The sequence below is a fragment of the Phyllobates terribilis genome, unplaced genomic scaffold, assembly GCF_046119375.1.
Source record: "Phyllobates terribilis strain yellow unplaced genomic scaffold, ASM4611937v1 Scaffold_1__5_contigs__length_1240528914, whole genome shotgun sequence".
NCBI classification, from domain to species: Eukaryota; Metazoa; Chordata; class Amphibia; order Anura; family Dendrobatidae; genus Phyllobates; species Phyllobates terribilis.
Window position 1 is genome coordinate 965,373,246 of NW_027362761.1, and position 19,152 is coordinate 965,392,397.

Below are 19,152 nucleotides of genomic sequence, written 5' to 3' on the forward strand. Positions count from 1 at the left end.
ATTACTAAACAGCATGGTAGCTGTGAATTTTCACAGACAGCTTTCCTTGTTTGCTTAGCTCTTTCTTTGACTTTCGCTGTTATAACTGTCACTATTGAATAATTTAACTTTTTAAGTGTTTCTTCACTGAAGAGCTAATGTGATATCACTGTAAACCAGAGATGCATCCAATAAAGGCTGTTTATGTGTTCTGTAATACAAGCCGTAAAACAGAAATGGACACAAAAATGACAATTTTAAAATACATATCTTACATTACATAAAATATAACAGATTAAAATAACATGAGCATTCAGTATTTTTACCACCTTCTTTTCAATAGTGCACAGAAAGACCATCTAAAAAGTCATACCAACCCAAAAGACCTGTAATTCCTTGGATTAAGTCACAATGTGAATGAGTAGAGCAAACAAAGTGTATGGACATATCTAAAGACACTACAAAGTGAGGCTAAACTATAACCGGACCAATACCCTTCATCTACATGTACTTACTACACGTACTCGCCTCCATTACTATAAGCCTTTCTATATAGTATTTTCTCTTTACGCATGTCCTTGAAAAGAACAATATCACTTTTCCATCTAAGGAATTCTCTTCGTGGTAGGAAGGTGAAATGAACACTAAATACATCATTGTAAAATGAATTGCTGACAGTGTGATCAACTTCCCTGCACACTAGTGGCATGCGCTCCGATTTCAGGCTCATTTCAGCCCCAGCAGGGCATCTGTCCCAGAGACTGCATTTATAAAACAGAATAGGGAAAAGGCTATTATAAATATGGGATAGCATTACCTATATTAATCAAAGTCTGTCCCCTTTCATCATTTTTCTTTCTAATTTGTGCCTTTCCTTCACAAGGTCAGTAAATCAAACCAAAGACCATTTGCCTCGAAAGTGTTAACTTTAATGAAAATCTTGCTCATGTCTGTACGGTGCGCGATAATAAAATATTACTCAGGTTAGATGTGCAGGAATTTAATTAAAATCATCTCCTAAAATATTCATAACCTTTAGCCCCTTGGGTACCAAAATTACACATGCCTTTCCATTTAGATACGTTACAAACTACACTTTCTATTGTCTGTTTTCTTTTCCAAGACAACATGGCGTGTCCTCCCCATAAGCTTCAAAGCTCTGCTTACATAACCATTGATATTAAAACATATACAAATGAATGGAAATACACAAGCGTCAGATGTATACAGATTCTAATCACACAATCCATGTCCGCCTAAGAGTATGGGGGGTATAGAAGTGTAGATATCAGAAATATAAAAAGGTAACAAAATAAGTAAATAAATTATAATGCAGGCACAAACATTTTTTGACCAAAAGAAAAAAAAGTTTCCAATTATCACAGTTGACACTTGTGACACAATCCATACTCCACTTTTTGTAACATCTGACTATAGTGAGTGATTTATATGGATAACAGGACCTCACCTGTACAATGCCCGGTGTCTGACCAGTATTATCTTCTTACCATATCCATGCAGCAAGCAAATCAATTTACTGAATCGCTACGATGTGAAACTAATCTTGCACTTACTCTGCTCTATAGAAAAGTCTACTTATGGTTTGCAAACTACAGTTTAGCATTAAATCTACAGGATACTACAAACTTACAGGAGGTTGACCACTTTAAAAAGAAAAAAAAAATGTTTTGGTGTATTTAAAATATTTGTGATTAATATTAGTAAGTTGTATATACTAATAAATTCCAATACATTTTTTAATGTAACAGTTACTGCTATGACTAGGAGCCAAGACCAGGCTAAAAGCGTGTTAGCGGTTTTATTAAAGATATGTGCAATATAATCTTTTTAGTCACTTTGCAATAAAATTTAAGATTTAAATTTTCCTTCTGGTGCTGAGCTACAACTCATCAATTTCTGAAGATATCAGTGCCCACCTGGGGCCTGAGCAATGCCACTTCTTGTGTTTCACCCAGGAGAGCTTCCAGGGCCAGCATGTGACCGGCTGACTCATTTCAATAGTGAAGTTAGACCCCTTCACCGTCTACGCATCGATGCTGATAGAGAAGGGGACTGGTTCAGAAAGTGGAATGAGAACTCAATCAGCCCCTTCACACAACACTGATTTATCAACACATGAATCTCTCCTGTGTTCAGCACAAGCTGGTGGTGGAGTTGCTGGGTCCTGAGACTGGCATCTTTAGGTGGCCTACTTAAAAGGAACTGGTCATGTTGTACATGCAGTACGATCTGTGGACAGTATGGTATAGAGAAAAGGAGCAGAATGAAATGCAGGGTTGTAGGAAAAGATTCAGCATAACTTGTATTTAATTCCCTGGTGTTTGTATGCATAGGAGTCCAGTGGGCGGTCCTACTCCGTTATCTACAGTTATCTGTGCATGCACAGTCATACAGGTGGGACAGTCAATCACTGAAAAGGTCCTCCTACTGAACTCCTATGTATATAAAAACTAAAAACTAGGGATTTCATTGAATACATCATAAGTTTTACTGAAACTTTCCCCACAAAAATGTATATCAACCTGATCAGCTCCTCCTGCTCTTTAATATTCTGCTTACAGATCAGATACCATTTTTTTTTTAAATAAAGGTTTCCTTTAATATATGTATTAGTAAGTTGTATCAATTTATACCCAAAGTTTGCTGTTTTTTTTTCTCATAGGCATTGCATAAATTTTCTGGTGAAAATTTCCAAAATGGGAACTGGGAATCAAAATATTACAGCACGCTGGGAGTCTGCACATAAGGGTGGAATCAGCATTATCCAGGGTTAAGCAGCTTTTACACGGTTGCCTTATGGCTCATTTGCATGTCTGTTATAATCAGGATAACGGCAAATGTGACAAAATAGTGGCTACAATTTTTAATTGCGCCTGTCCATCTATGGAAGTGTGGACCAAAACAGATTTTCCCAATATTTGAAACATCTAATGAAAATACTAAAAAAAAAAAAAAATTATATAATATTTTTTCCTCAGTTTAACTTTAGTTATGTGCTATCACTAACAGCAAAAAGTCGTGAAATGGTTAAAATGGAATCTCTAGAAAAACAAACAAGAATAAAAAGTAAGATTCTTTGCGAGGCTCGATTAATAATAGATATTTTCTCATTTGTGATTTTGGGGAAAAATGCGAAGCACAGCTGGCTATGTGCGGTTCTATGATAGTCTGAATAGACTGCATGGGCACTTCATCATTCTGCCTTCTTACGTTTATCTGTAAAAATTACTATCAAATATCAGGCAGCCTGCAGTTGGGAATCACACACTGCTCTAGGTCTATGGGGAATGATACAATGAGGGTCTATTCATCAGAATGGCAATCGGTACAAGTAATTAGTTCCCCAGACTAGAGATCTCCTGCAAGGCTTATTTCAGCTGGAGACACAAACATATGACAATGAAAAGCTAATGAAACCTGCTAAAATGTGTTAACCTTCATCGCCATCAATCCTTTCAATTCTCCTGCTTCCAGTGTTAGGCAAAGATGCTAAATTATTCATATGTTTGGCTACCGTCCCGAGTCATACCCTCTAATCTAAAACTGAAAAAAGAGTTAATGAATAAATTATTGTCCATTATTCAAATTTTCCTAATCCTAAAAGTAGACAGATAAATGCATTACATCTCTATGTATAGACTCATACCTAACTGAACGTGTTTAGTTGTGGTCTATAGTTGGTCATTCGCTAATAGTTTGCAGGACTATTCACAGGCTACAATTAATATCACCTCATATTTTCTATCTAAATCGAAGAATTAGACTTTACTAAAAAGCCATATTTCCCAATATACAAGAGTATTGGAATGATATAAAAAAGATAAGCCAAAATCATTTATTAACCTACATGCATATGGATTTTATTTTTTTAACACACAAGTTGGAAAATTCAGTTGGCAATAAATGGTCAATGACCCAACTGAGCGCCATTGGCCATCTTAGAGATGAAATCTCCACTACTTGTTACTCCTAGAAAACAAATGAATTATGTTAAAAGGTGGCGTTAGCTCTTTAAAATTAATAGCAGATACTTAGGATAGGCCATCAGTAAGCGCTTCTTTGAATAGCTGATATCTCAGGTAGAAGAGTTTTGAACTCTAGCATCTATAAACCACAAACCTTGGTACTTTTCCATAAGTTGGTAAAATCTGTCTATGTGGGTATATTAAAAAGGGTCTCAGAGTATAAACTGATGGCAAATCATAGGGTAATTCTATTGCTCTTTTCATCAGTGTGGGTATGGCCTCCATAGCCCACAAATACCCTGAGAATGAAGAGGACTGCTGTATAGGAAAAAAAATCAGTGATGGGAACACACCATTAAATTAGGGTTGTCACAGTTTGATTTTTAGGATTGGTGAAGGTCCAAGAGATTAAGCATCTGCAGAACAAAGTGATGGCACATCCTGGCATTATCCTAGCATTTATACCATAGGAAAACCCTAAGAACGGGTCCCTTTATATTCTGATCATATCTGATTTATTTTGATATATGGCATGACGACCAACTGGACAAACCAGTTTGCTAGCCTTGATGTTTTGATGCACTAAAAATGTTTTGGCAGAAAAGGTGATGCATAGGTAACAAAAACCTGGGCCCATAAATCCAGGTGGCCAAGCAAAAGTAAAAAATCCTGAGAACAAGATTGCATCTTGACTTTTGCATGGCATGGTAATTCCAGTTGGGTAAAATGCAGCAGCTGTATTTCAGAAGAGCGCTAATGCAGATAGAACGACAAAAGGAGTGTGACTAAAGATGCACTTACACTGCACGATTACCTACAGTTGAAACCAGAAGTTTACATACACCATATAAATAGACTCATATTCATGTTTTTCTCAATATCTGACAGGAAATCAGAATAAACCTTTCCCATTTTAGGTCAATTAGGATTACCATAATTTTTTATATTTGCCAAATGCCAGAATAATTAGAGAGAGAAAATGTTTTAAGGCATTCTTATTACTTAATGCAAAGTCAAAAGTTTACATACACTAAGATTACTATGCCTTTAAACAATTCTGAACTACCCATATGATGAGGTCATGTGTTTGGAAACTTCTGATAGTGTTTTTGGCAACATCTGAGTTAATTCGAGACACCTGTGGATGTATTTTAATGCACACCTGAAAGACACTGCTTCTGTGTAGCATCATGGGAAAGTATAAAGAAATCAGCCAATGTTACGGATCCGGGTGGTGGAACCTCTGTGCTGCGGTGCAAGGAGGGACCCAGAGGGGCGTAACTAGGTATCAACTCGGAGCGACCTAGGTCGTACGGCGGCTCAATCGACTCTGTGACCAGGGAGGATCCGAGCAGAGGGACCAGGTGCTACTCTGGGGGCGACCTTGTAGGGGAGCAGGTGACTCCCACGGTACAGACGGCAGGGACTGACCGGTATAGCAGATGGGCACAGCAGGCAGGCTGACGAGTGATCCAGGTGGATGGACTGGCAGATACGGCAGGCGGGAGCCTCTAGGTAGGCTGTCAGGTGGTCACGGCAAGTGACAGGCAGGAGCCTCCAGGTAGGCTGTCAGGTGGTCACGGCAAGTGACGGGCAGGAGCCTCTAGGTAGGCTGACAGGTGGTCATGGCAAGTGACTGGCAGGAGCCTCCAGGTAGGCACGGCAGGTAGCAAGCAGGAACCTCCAGGTAGGCACGGCAGGTAACAAGCAGGTGCTTCCAGGTAAGCAGGCGGGCAAAGCCCATAGACAGACTGGCGGACTGAACGGAAGACAGACTGTCGGGCTGGAGAGTAGTCAGGCTGGCGGGCAGGACTAGTAGTCAGGCTAGCAGCGGGACCTGAGAGCTGAAGCAGAGGTAAGTACACTGTGCAACAACTATTGCTCGGGAACCTCCATTTTGGAGGAGGTGCCTTACATATGGGAGGACCTCCGACAATTGGCTGGGGACTCCTTAGGACGGCGGGCGCGGTCCCTTTAAGAGGGAGGGAGCGCGTGCGCCCTAAGCATAGTGCCCGGGAAGCTGCGCTCGCCGGCAGCAGCAGGAAGAGGAGCGCTGGAGGACGCCGGGCGGGGAGCGCAGCGGTGAGAGGGACGGCATCTCTGCCTGGCAGGAGGCAGAGACGCCGATGCTACAGCCAAGATATCAGGAAGAGAATTGTGGACTTGCACAAGTCTGGCTCATCCTTGGGTACAATTTCAAGATACCTGAAGGTGCCTCGTTCATCTGTACAAACAATTATACGCAAGTACAAACAAGATGGGAATGTCCAGCCATCATACCGCTCAGGAAGGAGACGGGTTCTATGTCCCAGAGATGAACGTGCTTTGGTCCGACATGTGTATATCAACCAAAGGACAAAAGCAAAAGACCTTGTGAAGATGATGGTGGAAGCTGGTAAGATTGTGTCAATATCCACAGTGAAACGAGTACTGTATCAACATGGGCTGAAAGGCCTCTCTGCCAGGAAGAAGCCATTACTCCAAAAGAAACATAAAAAAGCCAGATTAATGTTTGCAAATGAACACAGGAACAAGGACCATAATTTTTGGAGACATGTCCTGTGTTCTGATGAAACTAAAATTGAACTTTTTGGGCATAATAACCATAGTAACGTTTGGAGGAAAAAGGGAGAAGCTTGGAAGCCTAAGAACACCATTCAAACTGTGAAACATGGGGGTGGCATAACCATGTTGTGGGATTGTTCTGCTGCAGGAAGGACTGGTGCACTTGATAAAATAGCTGGCATCATGAGAAAAGAAGATTATGTGGCAATACTGAAGCAACATCTCAAGACATCAGCCAGGGAGTTAAAGCTTGGGCAGAAATTGATCTTCCAAATAGACAATGAAACAAAATATAGTGCCAAAATGGTAAAGTGGCTTAAGGATAACAAAGTCAATGTTTTGGAGTGGCCATCACAAAGCCCTGATCTCAATTCTATTGAAAATGTATGGGCAAAGCTGAAAAGGCAGGTGCGAGCAAGGCGACCTACAAACCTGGATCAGTTACACCAGTTTTGTCAGGAGGAATGGGCCCAAATTCCGACCAACTATTGAGAGAAGCTTGTGGAAGGATATCCCAAACATTTGACCCAAGTCATTCAGTTTAAGGGCAATGGTACCAAATACTAATGAAATGTTTGTAAACTTTTGACTTTGCAGTAAGTAATAAAAATGCCTAAAAACATTCTCTCTCTCTCTCTCTCTCTCTCTATTTTGGCAAATATTAAAAATTATGGTAATCCTAATTGACCTAAAAGGGGAAAGATTTATTCTGCTTTCATGTCAGATATTGAGAAAAACATACATTATATAAAAAGACACATATGCATGTAAACTTCTGGTTTCAACTGTAGGTACCATAGATTGCATGGTTATCGTGAAACAAAATGGCTGCCAATTACCCAATGAATGAACAAGATGCTTGTTCATCAGTTGGAATGAACTTTTAGTTTACACAAGAATATCACTCTTGGCAGCGCATCGGCATGTCCATCATTGTGGTTTGTCCTGATGAAGTATGAATACTTGAATAATAATCTTTTTATTTATATAGCGCCAACATATTCCGCAGCGCTTTACAATTCAGACAATTTACAGACATTATCGGCACTGTCCCCATAGAGGCTCACAATCTACCTTCCCTATCAGTATGTCTTTGGCGTATGGGAGGAAACAGGAGAACCCGGAGGAAACCCACGCAAACATGGGGAGAACATACAAACTCCTTGCAGATGTTGTCCTTGGTGAGATTTCAATCCAGGACCCCAGCACTGCAAAGCTGCAGTGCTAACCACTGAGCCACCGTGCTGTCCCTATTTTAAAACGTGTTGACAAATAAAAACCGCATCCAAACACTCTTGGTCTCCTATAGCATATTGGACCTCTGGCAGCGCGGATTTACATCTACTTTCCCACCAAGTTTGCTGAAAACAATAGCAGCTAGACGCATTGAACGATCTATGGCAGATCCTTTAGTGCACAGCTGAAGCAGGGTCGGCCTGCGTGAATTGGCTATTAAACGACAGCCACCTGGTTAACATGTTGCCTGTCAAGGGGCGTTTAATTCAGTGCATTAAGCAGCGTAAATGCCAAGTAGGTAAGTAGTAAAAATTAACAGATTTTATATTCACATGTGGCAGATTTGTTTAAAAAATTGACAAAATCTGTTCAATACATTTGAAGGATATTGCTATGCCTATACTTAGACTATATTTGATATTTTAAGTCTACAAAATAAGTACAGTACATTTCGTTTAATCCTTTTTTTTCATGTTCCTATGGAATGCCTCATCACTGTCATACATTAAATAAATTAAGCACACCATCTCCAAATGGAGATTGCAGATATCAGAATAATAGAAGGACCTAATGCAATATTTTCAATATTTGGAAACAATAACAACCAGGTCTCTTATTGACTTGACCTTCAGGATTAGTAATCTTGATATCAGCCCCAAACAAATGCTTGGTTTTTCTCTTTTATTTCAACTTTGTCTTATCCTAAGCAAGGTAATACAAGCTACCGGATGACATTGAGCAAATACATAATCAGCCGAATAAACAGATAAGAAATGTTTTAGAAAGCTGTACGGTTAAAGGATTTCCTTGTAAAAAACAGATTGGTTATGCTGAATTGTAGCATTAATGGCATCTTCTGGCGCTACAGAAACTTCGATAGCACTCTTATTTCAATGCCTGCATTTTTCTCCTTTTTTGACAAAGACAAATGATTGCCATCAATCAAGATCCAATCGGGTACAGGGAGAGTCATGCAAATGTATCACTCTTTACGCATTTGCCTGCTATTTGTGCAGTCTTTGCTACACATTATTTTACAGAACGATCAGAAAAAAAGCGCCCATAAGAGATCATTCACACCCACTGTAAAATTAACTTTCATGAATAATGAACGGCTTAAGTCTGGGATAATGTATATATTCCACAGAAAAGGCCCCTAACACTTCATTTTCTCACTGCAAGATTATGTAAATGATACTATATGACCTTTATCATTCCAAACAGGACATGCAAAATGCATATTATTTCATACATCATTGCAAAGCTAGTCACTTCCTTATGGAGAAACAGCCATTTATAATGTTGTGGGTGAAGTGCGGCGACTGCTAGAAAATGATTTCTGCCTCTCATTCTCCTGAATTTCCCCATCTCCAACGTTTCATACACAGAGATATCTAAAATTGTACTGTGCTTGTATTATACAGTGCAAAGGTGAATGTAGACTTGTAAAGACTAGACTTATGCATTTTTAGATATACAGGCCTCTAAAATCTAAAAATATTCAGAACGGCTACATATTTCATGAAAAAGCGGTTATGTTTAACATATGATATTCACACTGCGCTGTAGAATAAATTTAGGGCTATACTAAAGTATAAAGCCCCCAGTCTAACATGCTGCACAAATCATTTATAAAAGTAATTAAAGTTAGAATGGCAGATATGAATCCATTATAATAACTGGTTATACAAGGGTGGAGATAGGACCCTTACCATATTTTCAACCTATGGACATGGCTTTAGCAAAAGAATAAATAGTATAAAGTTATAATGCCACAGTTCCCAGATTTTGGAGAATAATGACCCCTTGCAGATCAGAATGCTTCCACATTTTGCCTAAGTCAGGATATGTGACAGTTCTCAATATTTCACCTCACCTGATGGGAGAAGGTCACAATCTAAAGGAGCATGTGGTCACTTGTAATTACAGTCCCGGGAAACATGGAAAAAACAGTACACTTGGCACTGTAAGGCTATGTCCACACATCATGGTTTCTTCAGCGTTCATTTTCTGCAGCAAAAACTGATCTCTTGCCAGGAGGTTGTTGAGGATTTTTGTTGCTGTTTTCTTGCTTTTTTTCGGTGCGTTTTTTTCAGCGTTTTTCTCACTGTCAGTTTGTCTTTGTCATGCATGTACATAAAGTTCAGTGGAAAAAAAACCTCATTCTGGTTTGGGCACAAAAAAAAAAATGAAAAAAACATGATGTGTTAACATAGCCAAAGTTCAGCATTGCTTCCACCACAGAAGCATGAACACAGGTCACCAATGCAAGACATATGTGAAATCATGTTAACCAGAATTTCAAATGTGCAGTGGGGGAGGTTAATTGTTCAGGAATAGTTTACCTAAGATACTGGCAGCGCATTGAGTTTGTATGAAACTATTTCCTTTCACACTATTGTCTGCCAATGAGTTGCTCAGGGCATTGTTCAATTTCACACCTGCCTGGGCCACAGGGATTGTTCAATCTCACAAGTAGCTCAGCCAATGTTTACATTTTACACATCACTAATTTAATTACACTGTACTAATACAAACTACCATCTCAGTGACCAAGAAAATATGGTAAAATCACAAAAATAAATGAGTTTCACACACTGCTGTACTTGCTTATTTTCACTAAAAATGCAGCAAAACCTGATAGCTATGTTCACAATAGGTGTTTTTTCACTACCCTTTACTACCAATGGGTGAAAAACGCTGAAAGAAGTGACATGCTCTATTTTGCAAAAAATCATGCACAAAATCCTGAAGAAAAAAAAACCATGATGTGTGAACAGAGAATTCTGGGATCTCAGAGTTTGCTGGTACAGCAAAACGCAGCTGAAATTTTGCATGAAAAAAACATGGTGTGTAAACATAGCCTTAGTATAAGAAAACAGAGACCCTATGTACAGCCACCTCTCATTTAAAATGGGAGACAAGTTCTGTTCTTGGGATTTGTGCGTAGTCTGATTCAAACATTTAGGACTGGTCTTCCCAAAATTGTGTATATGACAAAAGCAGAATAGAGTAGAGAAACCCAGCTCAAAATAATCAAGTTTACATTACAAAAGCCCCAAGCTTCATCAAGTTACAAAGCAGCGCCCTGTATTAGGCTGTGTGCCCACGATGCATTTTTTAAGCGTTTCCGCAGTGGCAAAAACGCTGCAGAAAGGCTTAAAAAATGCATGGTAGAAGGTCCGCCATGTTCCCCAATGATAATCCGCATGTGCTGTGCACATGCTGCGGAAATTATCGCTGCGGAAAAAAACACAGCACTACCAATTATTTTGCTTAAGTGCTGGGTTTTCGACGCCATTGACTTGCATTAGACCGCATGGATTACGCATCACTGTATATGTAGATGCGCATTCCATGAGTTCCAATGTGTGGATGGTACCCAGGTCTAGAGGAGAGGCGACTCTCCTCCGGACCCGGGTACCAAAGAAACGGTAAAAAAAAGAATAAAATAAAAAATAAATATATATACTTACCTTCTGGCGGCCCGCGGGTGCGCTCCTCCTCCCTTGCCGGCAAATCGCGATGGACTGAAGGACCTGCGCTGACGTCATAGTCATGTGACGGGTCACGCAACGCTGACGTCGGCAGGTCCTTCAGTGCAGCGTACCGCGATCTGCCGGCAGTCAGCACCGAGCGAAGCAAGACTCCGGGGGCCATCAGAAGGTAAGTATAGATTTATTTTTTGACATTCTCTCGGGTCACACTATATAAATCCATGCCGTTTGCATGGATTTATATAGTGTGACCAAGTTGACAAGAACTTTTCAAGTGATGCTAAAATCGCTTAGAAAGCGCTTGACAACCTGCATGCGGAAATGCATGTGAAGAACGCTTCACATCCGCATGTCCCTGGCAGGAAAAACGCATGTACAATCCGCATGTACAATCCGCATGCGTTTTTTCTGCCAGGGAGATGCAGAAACGCTCAGGAAAAATCCAGAGCATTTCGGCATCGTGGGCACATAGCCTTACAGTCATACACAATCAAGTCTGCTAGAAAGCATGCATCAGTTATGTACCACCACCAAATGCCAATCCATTTCACTTACTATAATGCTTGCAGTTCTGTTCAATACAAGCCATAAAGATAAAACTGTGTGTGTCGTCTCCCCCTCTGTACCAGTCTGTCAGTTTATGTTATATATATTTGAATTCAACTCTTTTCACATGTCCAGCAGCCTGGAATTAAAGGGCTATTCCCTTCTGCAAGATCCTATCTCACGTTGTAGTGGGTGTAATAATAATAATGTTAGCAAATAACTCCAATTAGAAATTTAGTATAGTTCTTCTGATTCTCTATGTCGCTTACCCGATTGCAGGGCATTGCAGTAGCTTAGGTATCCATGGTTACGACCACTAACCACTGTCACTATATGAGTGGTTGTAACCATGGATACCCAAGCTACTGAAATGCCCTGCAATCGTGTAAGCGACATAGCTTATAAGAAGAAGTATACTACATTTCTAATTGGCGGTATTTGCTAATATTAATAAACCTACTACATATTGGGATAGGATCTTGGAGATAGGAATACCTTTTTTATGGTGCTTAAAAAATAAATTACAATGTTGAATAAAAGCCATAAAAGATGAAAACGCTGTGTATATCAGAGACAAGTAAATTAGATTGAGAAGCCCTCTGGGGACTGGGACTAATGTGAACAGTGACATCCTGTACACTACTTTGGAAGATGGTTATGCCATATAAGCAACAGGAAGAAAGTACATAAATGCAAATTAGAGGTGCAAGCATGAACTGAGTACAGGGGAAAATGATAACTGTACTGGCAACATTTCTTCCTGACAAATAACATGTACATAAGCAAAGTACATATGTAACGGAGTAGCATAAAGCATGATTGTAGCTTTTGGTGATTTCCCATTGCCTCATACTGTCATAGCAGAGAAGACAATAGGAGATATGCACAGAATAGTGTTTTCTAAAAACAAAAACTTGCATAACAGATTCTGACCTTTAGTAGCAGCATATACCCGTCACTGTCATATATATGCACCAAGACAGGTTTCTGCTCTTATATCGAAAAGGGGCCCAGAGTTGTGAGACGTAAGTGGGGACATCCTGTTGTCTACATCAGCATCACTACTTAGCCCAGTGATTGGCAACAGCAGTGACAGACGTTGCCCTAGTTTCTTCTCTACTCTTAAAGGAAAGCTATCATTAGAACATGTCCTATTGTTAAAATTCAGTTTTTGTGTTACATGTTTTCTTACATTTTTATTAGCAATCTAAAAGCTCTGATAGTGTCAGAACGACTGCACCCAGTAATCTACCATAAGTGATACATCGTTGGATTCAGCTTCTCTTTGCCTACATCAGGCTGTTCTCAGATGAGGTAGCAAAAACCTGCTGACAGATTCCCTTTAAGCCCACCATACACATTAGATGGCTGTCAGCTGAATATTGGTTAGGCTGGTCATTCAGTCGACAGCCATTTAGGCCTAATCTCTCAAACAGGAGTACTCGTTTGATAGAGCTCTCCTGTGTTCTCTATGAGAGAGCTGCCACTAGATACGTTTTGCCTCCGTTTATTTCTGGGGAAACAAAAGAAAGGGCAGTCCGAAATCAGACATGCCAGATCCTTACCTCCCTCCGAGAATCAATTGTCCCAGGCCCCCATACACAAACTGTTGGCAGAACATATTAGACCAACATTAGTCTAATGTGTATGGTGGTCACGGGGGTTTTTACACCAAGTCAAAATAATTTACATTTTAGTTAAAAAGGTAATTTAGTCACCAGTGGAAAATGATATTTCTGTCTTCATCACTGATGGTTTACCTTTACTGTAAGTAATCAGTGTGTGATCAGTGATGGCCCCATCTTAGGACAACTACCCATCAGCTGAATCAAGGAGTAATGGTGCTCAATGGAGAGCTGTGGTCCCGACAACGCTTTACCACACACAGGATGAGCCATGTAGGGTCTCCGATAAGTGAAGCAAGAAGTAAACTGTACGGTTCCAAGGTCAATATGAAAAGCTGCCTCATTTATCACACTCAAAGCATCAGTTTGATGGCACATAGTCGAGCTTGGCATTAGCCCAAGTTTGTATTTCATGAATAAAAGTTAATACATATGTTTACTTAGTAATACAGTAGAAGGTATGTGCTACACAAACTGCATTCATTTATAGAAGTCCCTCTAGACAGACATTTTCACATATCACAAAAGTAAACACCTCTTCACAGTGATACAACTAGAGTTTAATTGTCAAAATAACTCCATTAAAATACATTGGTAAACTACAGATTAATAATCCTCCGCACAAAAAGTAATATACTGTACAATCTGGACTTTTGTAACACTAACAGCAAAATATACACCCAGTGTTCTATTCACACATCAAGAATTACCTATTGGCAAATTATACTCTTAGGTCTCTGCCTCAAAGTATGTGCCCATCATCAGTATTTGCAGAGTTTTGGACGGAGCTCACTTGCGCAGAGTCCAAAACGCTGCATTCTACTTTAGAAGCACAGTAGATGGATTTATAGAAATCCCATGCCCACTGTGCTTATATTTGACACTGCGTAAACTCACCAGCGACACGGCTTTACGAGCCGCAGCATGTCAATATTTGTTGTCTCCGCAAAAGAAATTACCACAATAGAATGTATTGGATGCGGTAACTCGGCATTGTTTAACGAACACATGTGGATTTACCTGCATGATCAGATACAGCACTTTGGACGCAGCAAAAATACGCTGCGTCCAAAGCGCTGCTATAGCCTGATCGTGGGCACATAGACTAATAATAGTGGGTGCAGGAGTAGCAGTCACAAAAGATCCATTTAACAGAATAATACTATTAAAAAAATAAATTAAAAAAAATTAAAAAAAAGGATAGTTTGGGCCCTGTTGGTCATTTTGCATTGGGGCCACAAGGTTCAAGATATTCCACTGCCTGCAAAATCTGCAGCTTAATCAAAAGCATTCACTTGATATTGTATGCATATGTGCATTATAATGTGCCCTGGACTCGCGTGCTGATTAGACCCATTCAATAGGGTTAATCCAAAGAGTGGGACTCAAAAGGCCCCGTCACACTTAGCGACGCTGCAACGATCCCGACAACGATACGACCTGTCAGGGATCGTTGCTGCGTCGCTATGTGGTCGCTGGTGAGCTGTCAAACAGGCAGGCTCACCAACGATCAGGGGAGCAGCGACATCGAGGAAAGAATCTTTCCACGATGTCCTGCTCCTGGTTACGAGCCTGCTGAAGCAGGAGCAGGCTGGTAAATATGGTAAACATCGGGTTACTAGGGGCACACGCGCTCCTAGTAACCCGTTGTTTATCATGGTTACCACTCTGCTACAGTGAGCGGGAGGTTAGAGCTCACTTTAGCAGGCTCGTAACCATGATAAACAGCGGGTTACTAGGTGCGCGTGTGCCCCTAGTAACCCGATGTTTACCGTAGTTACCAGCCTGATCGCTGCTCCCGCTGGTCTCACACAGCGATGTGTGCTGACCAGCAGGAGAGCAACTACCAAAAAATGGTCCAGGACACTTTGCAGCGATCAGCGACCTCACAGCAGGGGCCTGATCGTTGCAAAGTGTCACACATAGCGACATCGCTGTTGAGGTCGCTGTTGCATCACCAAAACCGTGACACAGCAGCGATCTCGCTAGCGATCTCGCTATGTGAGACGGGGGCTTAAGAAATGAGCAAGAATAAAGCACACAAAAAACATATGAAAGAGCTGTGTAAACCAGGGCTGTGGAGTCGGTAAGCCACAGTTGCGACTCAGACTCCTGGATTTTATCAGGTTCCGACTCAGACTCCGGCTCCTTCATAAATGGCCAATTCGTAATAATAAATTTACTGTTGTAAAATATTAACATCGTGCTTATTCAGTTTCTCACCATCATATAAGTAATCAGACCACTTAGAGCAAAAACTATATTAGAATACAATTAGAATATAGCAAATAACTAATAAACTTTTCTAAACTCTTGTAAGTAAATATGCAATAAACACTGTTATGCAGTTAATAAGAAAAAATCTATAAATTTGTCCTCAGAAAAAAGTATTGCCTCCGTCAGATCCTCCTTCATGGATGCCCTCAAATCTGATCTAATTATTTTGAGAGCAGAGAACAACCTCTCTACACTAACTTGGGTTGGTGGCAAAGCAGTAACCACTCGGGCAGCATCTCTGACAATGTCAGGATACAGAGGAATCGCTTGTTGCACTGTTATTTTTGATGAATGGTCAAATTTCTAAATTTCTTTTAGTGCACATGAAAAATTCTGCTGAAATGCACTGGCTGTGTTTTTTGATGGGGATGACTCTTCTTCTATGCGGGAACGCTTTGCACGGTCCTTGTGATCCAAATATTTTTCGAAATTAAATTCTTCATCAGTTGATGATGAGGGTGAAGATGTGGCAGGACGACCAAATTCTTCTTGTTCCTCCTGATTGCTCAGCAACCCTTTCATCCTTACTGCTATTTCAAACAGAGCTTCTTTTCCTTTAGTTAGCTGTTGATCATCTAGAAGAATCTGATGCATTGGGTCTACATAAACAGCTGCCAAAAGAATGTTATTTTGTAATAGTAGCGCCTCTCTCCATTTCATTGATGTAGCAATGCCACTTGCAATTAACCCTCCTCTTTGGGACAGGCGAAACCTCAGGTTCTTCCACTCCTTTAACCCCTTAACAACATTTGCCGTACTAATACGCGTCTGTGCCCTGGGACTTAAGAGCCAGACCCGTATTAGTACGTCATGGCGATCACGCGCGCACACAGGCTGTGCGGGCGCGATCGCCGCCGGGTGTCAGCTGATTGTCACAGCTGACACCCGGTACTATGTGCAGGGAGCGGTCCTGCACCGCTCCCAGCACATTAACCCCCGCGATGCTGCGATCGAAGTCGATCGCGGCATTGCGGGGGCAAGGGGAGGTGATCGCCGATACTCACCTCCTCTTCTGGCTTCCAGCGCAGTCTGCAAAGGCTTCCCGGGTGTTGCCATGACGACCCGATGTCGTCATGACAACATCCGGGTCACCAGACAGCAGGAAGATTGCTTGGACATGCGCAGTGCATCTCCAAGCAATCTTCACACTGTGCATTTCTGACAGCTTGCATGGCATAGGGATGGTGCTGCATTCCTGTGCCATGCAGGCGATCAGAGAAAAAAAAGTGAAAGTCCCAGAGTGGGACAAAGTAACAAAGTGTATAAACTGTGTGAAAGTGGAAAAAAAAAAAATAAAAAAAAAAAATTGCAAAAATATTAAAAAAAAATAATCCACCAAAAATAAAAATATAATGTACCCATCAATAAATATTATTATAAAAAAAAAAAAAAAAAAAAAAAGTACACATATTTGGTATCGCCGCGTCCGGAACAACCTGACCTATAAAACTGTCCCACTAGTTAACCCCTTCAGTGAACACGGTAAAAAAAAAAAAAAAAAAAAAACCGAAGCAAAAAAACAATGCTTTATCACCATACCGCCAAACAAAAAGTGGAATAACGCGCGATCAAAAAGACGCATATAAATAAAAATGATACCGCTGAAAACGTCATCTCGTCCCGCAAAAAACAAGCTGCCATACAGCTCCATCAGCCGAAAAATAAAAAAGTTATTGCTCTCAGAATAAAGCGATGCTAAAAAAATTTTTTTTCTATAAAATAGCTTTTATTGTGTATAAGCGCCAAAGCATAGAAAAATGATACAAATGTGGTACCGCTGTAAACGTACTGACCCGAAGAATAAAGATACCTCATCAATTTTACCACACGCGGAACAGAATTAAAAAAAAAAAAAAAAAAAAAAAAAATTCCTGAATTGTTGTTTTTTGTTTATTCTGCCTCCCAAAAATCGGAATAGAAAGCGATCAAAAAATGTCACGTGCCTGAAAATGGCACCAATAACAACGTCAAGTCATCCCGCAAAAAACGAGCCGTCACATGACTGTCTGCCAAAATCTGGAAAAATTATAGCTCTCAAAATATGGCGATACAAAAACTAGATTTTACAAAAAATGCGTCTTTTAGTGTGTGACAGCTGTCAGTCATAAAAACCCCATATGATTCTGGCATTGCTGTAATCACACCGACCCGAAGAATAAAGTCGTCTAATCACTTATACCGCACAAGGAACGGCGTCAAAAATAAACTCTTGGGTTAGGGTTGGGCTAGGGTTAGGGCTGGGTTTGGGGCTAGGGTTGTGCTGGGGCTAGGGTTGTGCTGGGGCTAGGGTTGTGCTGGGGCTAGGGTTGTGCTGGGGCTAGGGTTGTGCTGGGGCTAGGGCTGGGGTTGGGATTTTTTTCAAAAGTAAGAAAAAAAGATGACGATATGGCGACTAGTGTTGAGAGCAAGTGCTCGCTACTTGAGTTTGCATCGGGTGCTCTGGTATGCATTGAGTATCGTGGGTATTTGAGTGACATGCTCGAGTCTCTGCCCCATATGCTTTGCGGCCAAAAAACTTTACGGGGATTGCCTGCCATGCACGAGCGATCCCCGCATGTTTTTTTTTGGGTGTCTAATAACCGGGAAACATGCGGAGCAGGGACTCGAGCATGTCACTCGAGCACACGCTGTACATGGTGCATACCTGAGTACCCGATGCAAACTCAAGTAGCGAGCACTTGCGCTCAAGAATAATGACAACTTATTCAATATGACGACCTAATGTAAACAAATTCTGTGCCGTACCTCTGGGTTCAAAATGTTCACTATACACCTTAATAAAATCCTTTAGGGGTATAGTTTCCAAAATGGGGACACTTGTGGGGGAGCTCCACTGTTTAGGCACATCACGGGCTCTCCAAACGCGACATGGTGTCCGCTAACAAATTGAATGGAAAATCGGCTCTAATTGTTAGCGGACGCCATGTTGCGTTTGGAGAGCCCCTGTGTGCCCAAACATTGGAGCTCCCCCACAAGTGACCCCATTTTGGAAACTAGACCCCCCAAGGCACCTATCTAGATGCATAGTGAGCACTTGGAACCCCCAGGTGCTTCTCAAATTGATTCAGAAAAATGAAAAAGTGTTTTTTTTTTCACTTTTTCGAATCAATTTGTGAAGCACCTGGGGGTTCCAAGTGCTCACTATGCATCTAGAAAGGTGCCTTGGGGGGTCTAGTTTCCAAAATGGGGTCACTTGTGGGGGAGCTCCAAAGTTTGGGCACAGAGGGGCTCTCCAAACGCAACGTGGTGTCCGCTAACAATTTGAGCCGATTTTCCAATCAATTTGTTAGCGGATATCATGTTGCATTTGGAGAGTCCCTGTGTGCCCAAACATTGGAGCTCCCCCACAAGTGACCCCATTTTGGAAACTAGACCCCCCAAGGCACCAATCTAGATGCATAGTGAGCACTTGGAACCCCAGGTGCTTCACAAATTGATTCA

The 19,152-nt window shown here is 41.0% G+C and overlaps 1 protein-coding gene across 3 annotated transcripts in view; it reads right to left on the minus strand.

Annotated features, from left to right (window-relative positions):
* Positions 1-19,152, minus strand: part of LRBA (LPS responsive beige-like anchor protein) — a 646,348-nt gene that overhangs the window by 351,694 nt on the left and 275,502 nt on the right. The gene's annotated exons all lie outside the window — the stretch shown is intronic.